The 17,051-nt window shown below is 34.7% G+C and overlaps 1 protein-coding gene across 2 annotated transcripts in view; it reads left to right on the top strand.

Annotated features, from left to right (window-relative positions):
* Window positions 1-305: 305 nt before the first annotated feature.
* The window catches only part of LOC118263309 (serine/threonine-protein phosphatase rdgC), a 72,106-nt gene continuing 55,360 nt past the window's right edge, over window positions 306-17,051 (top strand). The window contains exons 1-2 of one of the 2 annotated variants that reach the window (XM_035575219.2): window positions 306-522; window positions 7,943-7,974. The gene's annotated coding sequence lies outside the window, so the exon portion shown is untranslated. The remainder of the gene's footprint in view (window positions 523-7,942; window positions 7,975-17,051) is intronic. The other variant, XM_050705181.1, reaches the window with a different exon arrangement.

The following is a 17,051-nucleotide window of genomic DNA, read 5'->3' as shown; positions in this document are numbered from 1 at the left end:
GAGAGGGTAATACGATGCACTCCACATAATGATTTACAATTATAAATACTTATTAAAGATAATGATAGTAATGTTTACGTAAACAAAGTATTCGAGTCTAGATAAAATTATACACCTGTTTGAAGAGGAGTACCTTATCATGTTATATGGATAATTAACGATTATCTAAAGGTAATAAAGTTTTTACGAAGACTTATAAAGATGGTTTAGCCGTTGATAAAATTATGCACGATACTGGATCAAACGAGTATCCTGAGCTCAAGTTTTTGTTTCTAGATAGACTGTAGACTGAAAATACTGAATGTGGTGTGTCGAGCCAGTCGCTAGCGAGCTCTCGCGAGGGCAAGTCGTTTCAGCGGTGTTTCACCGCGCGCCGTCGATTGCCGTCCGGTAACTTTGTCATCGCGACCACCCGTAACTTTTCCTGAAATGTGAATTTATTTTGTGGACGTTTTTATTGCTGTTTCGGTGATATTTTTTGATATACTTTTTTTTTGTTTTACAACGAGTTTTTTTTTGGAGGTGAGTTTTTTTTTGATTAATGATATTTTATTATGTTTGTAGGGATTTTTAAATTAAAAGATTTAAGTAGTTATTCCGAAAAGGACATCGGGCGTTTTTTACCCGATTTTTTAAAAGTCGCGAACATAAACCAAAATATTTTTAAATGATAGTGTTTGCAATCATATTTAATATTGTGTAGTTATTTTGATTCACAATAATGGGAAAATGGAAATAATTAGTAAAATGAAAATGATATTTTAAGTTGACTATTTTTCCTAATTACTAAACGACCGCTCAGTAAGTTAAAATATCACTCCGTGGTATTTTTATAAACCCAATCAGACTAAATCCGTCAAGTTGATGTGCATATTTCGTTCTCACTCTCGCCCATAGTCTTAAAACTGGTATTATGTTGCGCTCGCGCAGGTAGCTAGCTTATCTTACTACATCGCAGTCCTTCGTCATCATCATCGCAGTCCTTCGCCAAAAGTTAAGAGAAAAATATGTTGTTTTAATTATTTTTGATTCCCTTTTTCCTCTTCAATTATTGCCCAAAAACATTTATAAATATTTTTTAAATGTCCAATTTCTCCTTATTGCCACGACCCACAGATATGGGAACTATACCATTGTGAACTAGATTTAATTGCCTATCCATCGTACCTAATTTTATTTTTGTTCGCCGTAGGTAAGTGTCCCATACAAAAATGCCCGATGTTCTTTTTAAGTATATTTTTCAGTAAAATTTTACACTACAAGCTTTCAGATATACCTATATGTATATGTACATAGGTATGCTTGTTCTGTATGTTTGGTCCACGTTTTTTGTACCACTCATGAAAGTCAATATTTCATGTCAACGACAGATTGAATGCAATTATGAATTTGGTCCTATCCTAGTTTATATTAGCGTTATGTTTTTAATCCAAATAAAAGTAGGCGTTAACTATGGTAGTGTTTAATAGAAATACATAAAAATTAAACCGAAGAATATTTAAAAATAGATAGATAGATACTAGAATGTTTTAAACCACAGATTAAAAATTTGTTTGTAAATAAGAAATTGTGCCTAATTAATTTATAGCTAGTACTGTAAATGATGAACTTTTCCTACCTAGTACAAGTTTATTAGGGCCACAACTAATACATACTAATGAATTTGTGAAAAATCCAGAAATAACAGCCAATACACAAACAAATAAAAAATAATAGTAATGCGGTCATATTTACTCCAACTATAAGTTATTTGAAATTCCCATTGAAGTGTACCTAAGGTTCACTTTCCTGTGACTGTATTCAAGGAATATTTTTCAGTTATGCTTATATTTTCCCGGTCAATTAAGCCAAGTTTTGTTTGGCAGAGCTCTTAAGTACAGGTGTTACTGAAAATAATGGCGGCTTTTGGGTATCGGAAGGTGAAATTAGACCAGTAACGATGCAGTAAATTCTTAGTTACAAAGCTTTAATGAGACTCTAAACTACATTAATATAAACTTTTTAACTGTACCTTAATGAGTAAAAGTTTAAGTTATTTTTGTTTAAGTATGTTTATTGTTGAACTTTGGTTTAGTATTTTTAATTAGTTTTTTTAATAGATACATTATCTATACTAATAAATAAAGATGAAGAGTTTTGTTGTTTGTTTAAACGCGCTAATCTTTAGAATTTTCTTTTCGATCTTGTTGTGTTGGATAGTCAGATAGTATAATAGGAGCCGAGCAGAGCGGGTGCACCGTGCAATCGCGCGGAAGTAGCTGTTAATCAAGCTAGTATTTGATATTTTAAGTATCTTTGAGGGTTTATAATCTGATTTTATGCCTGACGAGTAAGATGGTCTTGTTTAATATAACAACAGCTCTACCATATACCTACCTGATAAGTGCCTCTATTCCCATATTTCGGGTAGGATTCTACATTCCATGCCAATACTGAGAATTTGTTCAAATATTGTGATTAAGTTCATAGATTAAGATTTAAGGTGACTCGAAAAGCAAGAGTAGGAACGGGGTGACTTTTTGTGGGTAAGAGTCTGTAATTCCCTTTCGCCTCGCCTTCGGGAGAAGTTATTGAATGATTTTCCCCCTTTAAAAAAAGGTGAATTGAAAAAGGTAGGTGACTACATTAAAATGATATTTCATTAAGCTTTAGACTAATTTCACTGTTGGTTGAGCTCATAAAAGTACCACGTTCCAGCAATATGTTGCTGTTATATTAATTCGATGAGAATAGAAGCTGTGTCCACTGTTTTATCCCTGTTATGTAGCCAACTGTCATAACACAAGATTAGGTAACATCTCTCAAGAAAATTAAAATCTAAATGTGTTTATTCAACTCCATTTTACGAGATTAGCGTGTTCTAAATACGTAGTTTTTAAAACGTTGCCCCACTCTATATATTTCTCCTGTATCGTGGGTGCGTTTACAAACGTACAAATTCACATACACATGACACCCAACCCCGAAACCACAATTTGTGGATCATACAAAGAGTTGCTCCGTGCGGGAATCGAACCCGCTACACGTTGCGTGGCAGTCAGTTGCCCAGCCACCGCGCCAAGCGTGCAGTCAAAGTAGTATTTTTATATAAATCAGATTGAATTACTATATCAAGTTTGTTTATTTTTCGGTGCGGCAATCGAACCTGCGACACATTAACCAGCAGTCAATCACCACCGTCAGCATCAACCGAATCAATTTTCGTTTGAAGTTTTTTTTAATGTCTTTACGTGACCTACGTTATCAGGGATCATAAATTAAACCTACTTAAAACCTAAATTGCTGAGATCCTAGAAAATGAGTTTGGAAGCCCTATGGTAAATCTCCTTAGACACATGAATTAGTCTGGTATCATCACGCCTAACTATCTAAATATTCTCTACACGCAACGTTATATTATAGACTCAGCCTTATTTTATACCTCGTCTAATGAGATTTCGCAGCAGGGTCTCATCACATTCTAGGCACACTGAATATCCAATAGTTGAGCATTTTTTCCTTTCATTCGCCGAGTCCAGTTATTTGTGTTTCCATTTTTATTAAGTGTGATTGGATTGTGGCAGTTTATTAGAATGATACTAATAATATTAATAGAGCAGTTGATGAGATCTATGTTACGGAATCTAGTGTTGTATTATTTTAGAATAAATATTTTTAAGAGGATAGGTACATATTTGACGGCTAGGTCTAGACACCCGATGCCTCTTTAAGATGCAGATGGTGTCCACCGGGAAGGTTTTAGTGAGGTAAAAATCCCATACTCCCTAGTTTTTTCCCCAAAAAGCTAAGCGCTTCTTGAAGGTTTCCCCCATCAACAAAAAAGGTACATATTTGACAAAGGCTAGGCACACTCTGATGATGTTGATGTTGAATTATTTTAGAAGCACGTAGATGTTATCTTAATAAGTTATACATTGTAGTATAGGTGCTTTAGTATACTTATTTGGAAAAAAGCACCTAACGTACACTTGACCATTGACCTTACCTGCAGAAATCTTGAAAAACATCATTTCTAGCAGTATTTTCTACCTGTTTAAAATTCTGTGCATGTACAGCTCCGTCTAAAATGGGTAACATTTCTTTATAGACTACTTATTTTAATAACATTATACATTTTTAACAATGTTTTCTTTTAGGTGAGTTGAAAGGTTCGGTTCACCTTAGGATCCTGGTCACGGATTTCATTATCAAGCGCACGAACAGATTTTGAATTTCAAAAACGAATTCTGCGAAGTACCTACACCGTCGTCGTTTATTTGACTTTCCTTACTGCAACTTTTGGGGTAATTGGATTTTGGATCCGAAGTTAACGGTTAACAGTGTAGCGTTGGAAATTTTTATTAGGTTATGGCTGGAGGTAGATAGATATCTTCGCTCAGTTTTCTCTTAAATTTGAACAAATCAGGCTAGACTTGAGAATGTTTTATTTAAACTCCAAAAACACAGAAAACATCGATACAAGATAAATTTTATCTACAAAATAAATCAACAATAGACAGATAAGTGTTGAAAGCAAATCTTCGAATAACTATTAACACCAGATGGTATTTCGGGTGTCTATGGGAAGCGCTGATCGTTTACCATCAGGTGAACCGACTGCTCGTTTGCTCACTATTCCATAAAAAAAATATATGGGCATATCTAAGCCAGTTAAAAAGTAAATGACTTTACAATACAATACCTACCTATAATAAAATTTTCATGTAAATACTACTTGAATTACCAACAGTAATCAATATTTTAAAGTATGGTAAGGAAAAGCGGGGGCGTCGTGGCATTTCCTCGACCTCTACTTACTTGAACGGTGATGACGTCATCGCTCATGTACTGCATCTAACATCTTTTTTGTTGCTTTTGCTTAACGTTGACAGTTAGGACTCGTAACACATGATTTGCGTGTTAGATATTTCAGCACAAACGTGAAGCAATGTTCTGATTTATGTTTCTTTGAAGAAAACGTAACTGCTATTGTGAATGTCTTTATTTCTCCCCTTCAGAAAATATAGTACGTGACGTCACGTATAAATCTTCTCTTCTTCAAACAGTTTTTAATACAACAAACAAAAAAGAAGAATTGCTCTCTACTTAACTCCCATTTTCTAATTCCATCCATCTATTTATCTCATTCAACATTAAGATGCCATTAGCAGCACATCTTTATCTTAAATAAACTTATCGGTTACGGGCATAAAAATGTCTAGAGAGTTACTTACTAAGAAATCAGAAAAATAGGTTCTACGAATACCACTAAAATATGCATGAACCGTTGATATCTTACAAAGTGATTTATAGTTCGATTTTATTTTATTTGCGTTTTATAGTACTATCACTCATCGATGTCTTAATAAAAGTACCTAAAATTCTGCAGCTCGATGTCACAGTAGATCAAACGAGTTCCATAATGCCGTAAGAGTGCTATTCCACCAGGTATATGCTATGTAGTAGCTAGGCTATGAAACTATGTAACCGTTGGCACTGATACTAATCTATGTAGATGTGCGAGGAAGATACGCTTGAGTATGCGATGTATCGATAGTAGGGTAGCCATCCACAGCACACATCTTTCCATATAAAAAAAATCATAGCTTAGCTGAGTCCGTTTCCACCAGTGCTAAGCTATGTGTACTAATAAATATGATTGGTGAAAGCCAAACGCATCCACAGCAACGTAGTATAGCACACCTCTGGTGGAAAAGCTTCCTAATTGTGTTAATTTCTTGTGTCGTAAACGAAACTTTATTACTTAGGATTAAGGTTGGATCTCTATTTTCTCTTTCTTCTTAAAAGTTAGACGCTGCTATATAGTCCGTCTCGTTATAAAAAGTAACTAAGTTAGTACTTATAATTGCATAAAAAGTCCAGGTTGTACGTCCATATGCAATTTCCAGCCATCCACAATCAATTAGAAACTATAACAAACTTATAACGTTTTAATTTTAATGGTAGTGGAGTTTGAGTCTAACTAGATAGGTAACTCGGTTGAAAATCTCGTTAGCACATTGATGAGGCTGTCTTCCGGCGCTCGATTGTAGTTTGCTAGTAAGCCTGACATTGATACTGAGAGACCTATCGAGACTGGAATTAATGGTCATCTGTTTTCTGTTTTTGCAATTTGTAAATGATAAATATAGAAGTAAATTGAAATAGAAAGAAGATAGATATAATACTTTAGACGTGTTGCATGCTAACTATCGTGGGACATACTAAATTAGGTTCTCGCATAGCAATTCGAAGACGTTGCTCGTCTAGTTTCAAGCCACAATGAGAGCTCATAGTCATGAGCAGCATGACGACGGTTACAAAATCCGCAATATGGTTAAACATAAATTCACAGGACACAATACTAAAGAACATTAAAGTGAACGTGTCGACTGCACGTGATTTTGTTCGGTAAAGTAAATGCATTTGTGAAGTAGTTTTGAAGAAGCAAGCAAAGAGTTGGAAATACAACACGGGAACCACTTGAGCGGCAGTTGAAGTAAAAGGGTATAAAGTTCTCAACCAGACGTGAACGTTTTATAGGTTTCAAGACGATCTCGGAGCGGGCTTTAATAAGCCCCTCGGGGATTGTAGTGAACAGTCGGAGTATTGAAAGTGACGGGCAATGTCTCCTAGGGACTCAAGCCATTTATTATTGAAACAGAAGTCCAGCATTCTGGACCTATGCCCTTGTTATAATACTAAATAATACATTTTAAAACTCTGTCTTATTGTTTACACCTAAAGGTTGCATGTAGTTTAACTCTTAAAATTGTTTTCAGTTCAGATTATGTTCCAAGACAAACGGAATCCATCAAGTATGCAATAAACATGAAACTATTTCATGAAAATACTTTGGAAATAGCAGTAGTATCGTATATTTTATTTTAATCGTTGTAGCAAATCAATATGACATGTTGTTGTTTAGTCTTTCAGTATGATTCTTGAATGATTATTTACAGAAAACACAGACAGATAATTTCGTACCGTGACCAGACGAGAACGGTTTTAGAAACAGTCGAGACGTTCAAAGAAAACACTCTTAAGATCGCTAGTCTCATATCAAGACTACGCAAAAATATGTGTTTGGGCGCAATGATTTATTGCTTCTCTGTAGAAGAGATAGGTACTAACTGGCCTTCATTACAATAATAAGTTTTCAAGATAATTCTTACGTATTATTTTAAGAGCATTTTTCATTCAAAATTGTTTGATTTACGATATTAGATACGTTTTTACGCAAACTACTTGTAATCTCAGTCTAATTTTAAACTTTCTTTAGTTATTTGTTCAACTCCAGTGTCTACTAAAATGATTGAATTGTCTCAACACTCTCGCAGAAGTATCCGATTGGCTGTTATTAGAGTAATATTGTCCGAATGTGGCGGCAATAAAACATAAATAACGTTATGGGTTCCAGTAACTGTGGAGTTATTATCGTTATACCAACACAGTATGGTTGGCACACCCACGTTATTTATTATTTTAATCGATAGGTGGTGGATATCTGCGTAATAGAATGTATGTTTCCAATAATCATTATATTATAACTACAAACAGATTCCGAATAAATTGGATTCGATAATAATATAAAATCCTTTGAGAAACACACATTTTTCGAAGACGATAAATCTGCCTGACAGTTTCGGAAATGTATTTAAATATTCACACAAAGTAGAGAAAAGACAAAGCGTGCGTCCGTTTGGCAATTAGGGAAGGGATACCGAAGGGATCGTGACAAATCCGAAGGAATTGTTTCACTTTGTTCCTTTTGAAATCACATCGATTTGAATGTTCGATTACACGAGTATCGAATACTCACAGAGGAATGCTAAAAATCTGTTTGAAGTCCCGCCACGTATTAGTCTCTCTTATCTTGTTGTATTATCATATCAAACAATTCAACATTTTTGTCAATGGCTTTGTCAATATCGATTTTCATTAGTATCACATCGACTTACAGGTATTTGCAGTGTCTGCGGCTCACACATTAAGGTAATTAATTAATTGATTATACCCGCACTCAGGTATTCGTGCACAGTTACAATGAAATTCAATTTTATAAAGTGTAACCAAAGTACGTATTTATTACTTTTAGCAATTCAAATCCCATTGTTATTGACCTAGAAGCTTTTAGAAAACTTGTTTAATTAATAACGCGATGCTTTGAATAGATGACAAATTATGTGCTTAAGCACTCTTCATTAATCGTGAAAAGATATTTTGGTGGGCGTAGATCAGTAAAGAGAACACTTTAGTCCTTTCTTTTGGGTAAAAAACATCGAATATTTTACTTGAGACCCCATTCTATTATACCGCAAATATTAATCATAACTATCTTTAGAAGCTTTTGTATGAAGTCGGTAATTAAAAAATATATGACTTCGTAATAGACGATTTGATTTCATTGTTCCAAGAGAGACGAACATTGTAGCATTCAGAATTTCGAAGCCTAAAATAAAACAATTTTACAAATAGGTACATACATACTGTTCGAATTGTTCACAGAGTAGCCTAGTGCAGTTTGTAGTAGTTCGGTACCGCTTCAAGCATCGTTCGAGTCACAACGAGTACGCTTTTCTACACTCATATTTTCGTGTATCAGCGAAAAAATTGAACTTTCAAAGTGGTTTGGAGAGCCAACACAAAGAAAACATATAGAGCTCATACAACGCTACGAGTATACGTTGTAAGAAAATTGTGAAGGTCGAAATAAAATGTTAGATTCACTGCACTGAAAAATAACTGCTTTAGATTCAAAGTGACATTTCAAATTCGAGAACGTAAGTTAAGACGACTCTTAATGCAGACGCGAAAGGCATATAAAGTAACGCTGCAACTAGCAGAACTTGTGATTGAAAATTAAATCACAAGAAATCAGTTTATAAATGTTTAGTTGCTATAACAATTTTCACAAAGTGAAGAAGATGTGCTTTAATGGTGCGTACCGAGGCGAGAAATTCTGTTTGGAAAGCAGACAATTGTGAAATAAGCGTTGGAGCTACAACTTGAATATTGGCAACGAACATTATTGAGAAATAGTTAGTGGGAGGGTTTCCTTTGAGATATGATCGTGCCTATCGTTAGAAGCTTTTTATCGTTGGTCCGGTGCCAAAAATCCCAGCAATGATTTACTGGTTAATGAATAGTGCTCGTGTCAATATACCTGTAATTTGATTGGAAATGTTTTGACTCATTGCAATGGGATTATTCTCGTCCATTCATGATTAGAGCTCGAGATTCGGCCGTCATTCCGTTTTCATCTTTTAGTTCGCATTGTTTGGTGTTGTTAGCAAACCTTGCATCAGTCATCGTGTCTATCAGTTATTCGAACTAATCTGGATAAAAGGACCGTTTGTTTGTTTTCGTAGTCGTGTGTCGCTTGTTTGTTAACCCGTTCGATAGTGTTCGGGCTCTTGTTAACATGTTTAGTGTCGCCGACATGTTGCTTGTTAGTGTCGGCCATTAGTGACATGTTGGGTTCAGACGTCAACTCATTCCTGAGGTTTAGTTTTTTTTTATTGACTGAAAGAGGGTTAGAGATATTGTGTAGAGATTTTATTTGCACTTTATTATTTGCATAGAAATAAACAGTTTTATATGGAAAACTTCAAGTATAAAACAATATTTACTACGGTTTCAGAAGAAGTATACAGTCAAAGTTAATTCATTTATTGCAAGACTACATTGCTGTAATCCAACAATGGTGATTTGCAAAGCAACCACAAACAGCGACTTAAAAAATAATTAACACTAATCACTTTAAAAGTCCACGGCTGTCAGTAGCGCTGGAAACTTATTGGAAACGTTTCTTCTAATAATTGGTTTAAAATTACATCTAGAAAATGCTGGCTTTGAAGAATTCATGTTTATTCTAAGACTCAATAAAACAAAAGTATCTACATTGAATTATTTTCTTTAATTCGGTTTACAAATGTTCATTGTTTTATCTGTGCTGCGAGCAGCTGTCTTTAAAATTGGATTAACTCGTCATGGCCAGTAATAAATAAGTCGGTGTAAACAATGTGGCGGCTTTGCAGCTTTAAAAAAAAATTACAATTTTGTTTGATCGAATAAAAACGGTTTTAATGACTTTAGATACTGAAAACATACATAGGTACAGTAGGAATGTAAGCAATGGTACACTAGGTTTTAAGTTTAATGGCGTCGTAACCCGGGAAATGCATAAAATGGAGTGTATCTGTCATGTAGGTACGTACACTACATTTGTGCTATGTATGTGCTTTAGTGCAAATCAATAGTTCTACGTGACTTGCCGTGACTCGACCAATAATTACCTTCGCGGAACTATACTGTAGTTATGGCAAACAAACTGAACTGATTGATATAAACATTAAAACTTTGTAGGGATTAAATAGAAGTTCCTATAAATTGGTCACTAAGGAACGATGTTATACTTATTTTAAGATAATGTAAACTGTAAATAATGTATCGTCATGTAGATTTAGTTAATTAACAAGAAAAGTAAGTATCTATCTAGCATACGTAGTTGACGGCTAAACATAATAATGACAGAGATAAATATTATAATGAGTGCATAGAACAAATAATATCTGATTACATATTTACATAACAAAGTAAATAAGAGAATGTTCGAAATGTAGATACGTCTGTTTTTATAGTTTCTATTACAGAGTTTTCTTGCTGTCTCTATCGGAATGCAAAAAGGTCAAGACAACTGTACCCTTAGTATGAGTTTGTTTTACGTTTAAAGTAATCGAAACGAGAGCGCGTTCGGCGCTCTCATTGGCCGGCACGAATGAACCAACCAATAAGAGCGCCGAACGGGCTCTCGTTTCGATTTCGTTCAACGTAAAACAAACTCGTACTAAGGGTACTGATGTAGTCAAGATTACTACGGAGATTAAATGATAACTACAAAGCAGTAAAGAGGGTAGACCTTATACATTAGCAGACTGGGAAGAAAGACAACTGATTATTCCTTGGGTTTCTTGTACGAAATAAGAAAAACTTCTTTGAACCTTTTGATTAGACAGACCATTTTCACTTTGTGGCGGAATTCACTACTCAACGTTGATAATTTGCGGATTCATTATGTTACTTTTCTTTTATGTAGTTTACAAAGTATTTTAAGGTAGTTTAAACCTGACTTTTACGCGGAACTTTAGCACTTTGGCCCTCGGAAACTCGGAGCATACCTTCGTACTAAGTTTGCTGCTAAAGGTCGTGAAATTAATTAGTAAAGAGTACCATCAACATTATCTGTTTCACTTTGTATAAAAAACTCAAATATTTGCTATCGTAAGTACGTAATGCATTTAGGTAATTACGTCAATGTTTCAGCAAATGTTTGCCTTGAAATCGAGTTAATAATGTATGTCGCTGCCTTGTTTATTTGATGTCACGAATTAACGAAAACAAACAGCTTTTTATTAAGTTTCACAATTCATGTTTGTGGAAATTATGCTTGATAAATGGCCCCCAGGATAACTAGGTTACGTAATGCCTAACTACTTAGTTAAAGAACGTCGTTAATTAAGTAATTAGCCTAATTGGATACAAATGTATTAAACTATAGTCGTTTATGTTCGAGGCGTACATCTTACAAACTGTTACAAAGTACTTTATGAGAAACCATACACGCGGTGACGACACAAGACTCACTGACGATAGTACATACTGTTTATTTCGATAAGTCGTGTTTCCTAAATTAGTTGCTTATTATTCACTGATAGTTGTTCATTTTCCCAATTAACTATCCGTCACTAAGATTTACTTTTATTGATGTAAGTAAAGTAGTAAAAACTGAGATATAAGTATTGTGCTTAGAGAGGGTTTAAAGCTTGGAACAAGTGCATATTTTCTGTCGCATAAGTATATCGTGACTCGGATTTCCTCAGCACATATAATGTAATAACGTCTGCATCTCTGAGAACGGTGCCCGCCCACACATTTGACGCGATGTCTCGCTGTAAAATCTGAAGAGTCTGCGGATTTTGATTGTTGCTCATCGCGATGATATTTTTAGTAGATTTCCTGAGAAAGAATTAGATGCTTGACATCGTGCGAGCATATATCGAGTGGTGACAGAGACACTAGACGTCGTAAAGCATCGTTATAATTCAACATGACCAATGACTATTGCGATGAACATTACTTTGCGTTACAGGATAATAAACTTTATTGAATTACCAGACCGACTATAAAATCGGTATTTTCAAAGAGAGTCAGTAAGCGAAACGTGTCAATTCAGTTTTTATCTTAGTATGCAGGTTGCACATGCATCTTCATAGCTCAATATGTTGTAGTGGTTATTGTTGCTATTTAGAAGTCGGTCGAATATTGTCGTATTCGCGGGATCGTTTATTTTGGGTGGTAGAGCGACGAGAGCGTTGACTCAGTGAGATTACAATTTAAATATAGGCGGGGGCGAGTTGCCAAATCATTGGGGAAATGTTCGGACCCAGCATAGTGGCAAAGGAATTTCATATGCGATTGTTTTATTAGGGGGCACGAACTCAATCTTGATATCAAATAGATGACACACATTCCTTGACGTCAAGGTGGATTCCTGAACGGGAACATTTGGCTGAATGAAATAGATGTACCTACGTATAATAATAGCGCGTAAACTGTTTCATTGCTGAAGTAGATAGATGAATTGTCGTAGGTGGTCATAAAATACTTTCTATATTTTAGTTCTCGCTAGATAGTCTAGGAATAGAGTTGAATACACACAAGCTGCACTTGGAACGAAAGCTTCTAGGTTTAGGTAGATATAAATCCAATCACGATAGATTACCCGCGGGACGATCTATGCAAACTTTACAATCTCTTCATTTACCTACGTTTCTCGCTTCTGCTGGAATAAATCGACGTATTCAAATTATTTTCTTGTCATTCTTATAGTTTCGTTGAAGAATTACGAGGTTATTGTCCCCACACGGACCACAAATTTAAATCATACTGAACAGCACCTCCATTCGTTAGTTCTCACTTGTTTAACTCATTTAAAACAAACAAAACTTGGTTAGCCAAGTTGGCTGAACATGCAAATTGGACAGCTAATTGGGAAACTTAATTTCGGAATGCTTACAAAACACGGGAGATGATATAAACCAGATTAAACATTCTCATTATGTACAAACTTCCATTTTATTTGACTTTTTGTTGTCTGTTTTGTTTCAAGGAACTGGTAATTAGCTGAAATATGGAAATTTGATAAGGTTGCTCGCGAATTAAGCAATTATATTTCCATTAAATTGCTATTAATGAATTCCAGCAGGAGGTTGAGCGTATATATTAACTTACACACACGTTGTGTTTACATAAATATCTAGGAACATTAATCAACTGCTAACTGTAGTTAGTTTCTGATGAAAAACTTCTTTAATTGATTAAAATTCCTTAGTACTTCGTTTTTAATGACGGTTCTAAGTTTAGTAGATGGCGTGTGAGCAAGGACAATGCAATAAAAGTAGAACTTGAATAATGCACGGGGTGTTGTTTTTCTACGAGTTCGGATGAACTTTATAGATTACGATTATAGTGCATAGTAAGCATGCAACTGTGTTCTTGACGACTAATAATAATGTAATCATGACTTAGAAGTATAATAATAAATACTGCAAGCTTTTCCATTGTATTTAAAATGTGATTAGATCGAGAAATGAAGTAGGTAAGTGCAATTAACTTTAAACTATACTAGAGTAATGTCGACTGTACGTGGTAGTTAGCTCTTTAGTTGATAAAATATAATAATTACTTAAATTGGTAAACTAAATAGTCGGTACCTAGAACTGAATGATTGGTAGTTCCCAGAGGTATTCTATTGCATGACTCTGTTTTATATGTTAATGAGTAATTTTAGAGTGGTTTTCATTTTAATGGTTTTAAAGCCAGTATTAAAAAAGGTCAGATGAAAGAGCTACGAAATTTGCATTTATCGATAGTTTCAAATATTTTTTGTGTTTCTGTTTGATAGGAAACTAAGCTTCCATTGATATAAAATTAGTTTAGACCTTTTTTTTCTTGTAAAGATTGGTTTATTTTGTAATTTCGTATTCAATTTAAAAACGTTCGTAAATCTTTCAAAATACTTATTAGTTTGAGAATAAATCACGATTAGGTAGGTACTTAAATTATTATTATTTTTCTGCGGTTTCGTCCCCGTAGAAACTGTAGGGCACAATTAGGTACACCTAATTTCTGTATACTATCTTTTTAGCTACCAAGTTCAATAAAAATTGGTTCAGTAGTTTAGAAGTGAAAGCGTAAAATACAGACATACATTCTTAACGTTAGTCCTTTATAACGTTATTAAGGACTTGCTACGTAATAGTATATCTTTCTTCCACGCAGGTATTGCATAAGTTTGTTAGCGAGAAACCCAGATTATTGGAGGAACTTGAAATATCACATTAAAACTTCACCCGTTCCTTCATATGGCGCGGCCATTATAAAGATTTTATTTGCTATCTCCGTTTATATGCCGGTGAAGTGATATACGATTATAACATCTAGGAAAAGTTAGCTCACTAATTATTTTCCCGTATTTATCCCGATGATTAAAGGTTATTTTTGCGTAACTGAGGAAAATAGGCACGGTGGTCGATATACAGAGATGTAAATAGGTATTAAATAAACTGATGTATAGGTAAAACATTGTTGTGGTTTTGGTTGGTGCAAACGTACAGAATTATTTTGGTAACGATGTTATTTCAACCACATCCTGAAAGCTGTGATTGTGGTAGATTAGAATATCAGCAGACCTGGATTGCTGTGTGAAACTTTTTTTTTGTTTTTATCAAACAATGACATGTCTTATCAATGTCCTAAATGTCCTTTTTAAATTATAATGTGGTCACTTAAATGTCGTTCCATTTTTTATAACTATGGATTATTGTGAGAACATTAACATCATATCAACCTTTCAGCTTAATGAAACTAACTTATGAACACAGACTTATCAACCCTAAAAAAACTACCATTTCAACCAACTTACAAACACGTGTAAGTCCCGGTGTGGCTTGAAATCAGTCGAGCTTCCTTCGAAAAATTCACGTAAAACCGCATTCAATTCAATCTTGATATACTACGAAGATTTTGATCTAAAGTTACTATAGAATATTCTAGAACCTTCTACACCTTTCTAAATATAGAAAAATTGACTAAATGTGTTAATGATGTGGTTATTAATACCATACTTACTAAGTACTTACTAGGTTCAAGTATAGTAGGTCATTACTCGGTGGGAGGCCACGTGCCCCTTGTGTCATCGGATATCGGATAAAGGAAAATGTCTTTGTTATTTCTAATGAGCGCACTGCCCACACACTATAATAGTTCCTCGACGCTGTATTGATTCAGAAAACTGTTCAGCGTAACACTTAGTTGAAGGTTCTACGAATAATTGCATTGTAAGTGAAATGCTATTATGCTGTTCAATTATTAAAAGCTGAAGTGAAATGTAATTAATGCTTAATGTACTTCGTCATAATTGCATCGTTTGTTGCGAGTTCAGAAGTGTGCTAAGCGCAAATCTCAAAAACGGCTGAGTCAAATTGGATAATTCTGTTTTGTTTTGTTCGTTATTTTATTTTATTACTCTTAGTTTAATAAAATAAAATTAATTTAGCTCTTAGTAAAATAAAGTTATTGAGAAATGGATCGTTTCTTAATAAATAAAACTCCTAACTTCATCATTATCATCATCATATCAGCCACAAGACGTCCACTGCTGAACATAGGCCTCCCCAAATTACTTCCAGATAGACTTCTTAACTTAGATCTACGTAAAATACTTAGATATGTATCTAGATCCGCAACGCTAATATGGTTGAGTTTTCAAATAAGTTTTAATTTTAGGTACAGACATTTTACTGTGGCCACAAATTCAGATTAATTGGAAGACTAAGTAAGTCGTTAAACTGTAAAGTCATAATTAGTTGGCCGTCGTAGGCTGTCACACATGTGGCCTATTACACGGACTTTCATGATTATGGCAATTTATAGTACGCAGACCGATTAATATTATTAGATTGGATATTATAGAAATTCTAGCTTTGAATTAAGGTCACAGGGAGCAGCTGAATAAAGGTAGCTTCGATTGGCCTATCAGTGGACGCCATGTTCAGCAGTGGACGTCTTGTGGCTGATATGATGGTGATTATGTAAAATCAGGTATCAATATGAAGCCAATATGACAAGTATAGATGGCATTATAGAAGCAATTAATGGTTATTCCTCCTAAATCTAGTTTCGAAGTATCCGATCAGACCTTGAAAACGTTGTATCCGCAAAGAAATAGAAAAATTGCCAAAGTTTAGAATTGATGTCCCCACCCGAGGGTGAGGAGCAGGGACATAAATTAACAAACTTTGGCACAGCACAGGCACAGGTGATTTATAAACATTTAGCTGGCGGACTAAGTTTCTTAGTTATGTACACATTGTTGAAAAATATACTCCGTTGTCGCTGTTCCTGTCTTTATCCTCTTAGTTATACTACTAACCCATTCATTGTTTATAAGAAATCCATGTTTGAAATCTTGCTATGAAAACATCGTCAACCGTTGGCAGCCTTCAATAATGTATGAAGGAAGTACCTACCTGCCTGTAATTTCTTTGATCTTAACCCAAACAGCCGTCTCAGAAGTTTTGTAACTTGTTCGCTAATCAAGTGAACGAGCAATACGTTCCAGAATGCTAATTTTAGATATCAGTTTATAGTGTAGTTAAAGTAGACACGCTTCACAGAGAGAAAATAGAAACGAGCCTGAACATTGCGTGCGTGGAACCACACATCCATAAATCCTGAGAACTAAATTTATTATTAAGTAGGAACCTTAATGTTATTAATGTTGCACGCCTCCAAGTTTACATTTGGGATTTTGGTATAGCATAACGTATGAAACTTATGGTTGGCACAACTTTCTGCTAGAAAAGGTCAGTGTACTGAATTTTCAATGCGGTTGGCTACGATTCAATTCGCACTTATGCTTTATCGTCCGTCGTTTTTGTCGATCCTTGCAATTCTGACGCTTGAACGACATCGAAATATCGGGAACACAATTTTCCAAACGTGTCATA

The sequence above is a fragment of the Spodoptera frugiperda genome, chromosome 27 (genome assembly GCF_023101765.2).
Source record: "Spodoptera frugiperda isolate SF20-4 chromosome 27, AGI-APGP_CSIRO_Sfru_2.0, whole genome shotgun sequence".
NCBI classification, from domain to species: Eukaryota; Metazoa; Arthropoda; class Insecta; order Lepidoptera; family Noctuidae; genus Spodoptera; species Spodoptera frugiperda.
This window is presented reverse-complemented; position numbering and strand designations above follow the sequence as displayed.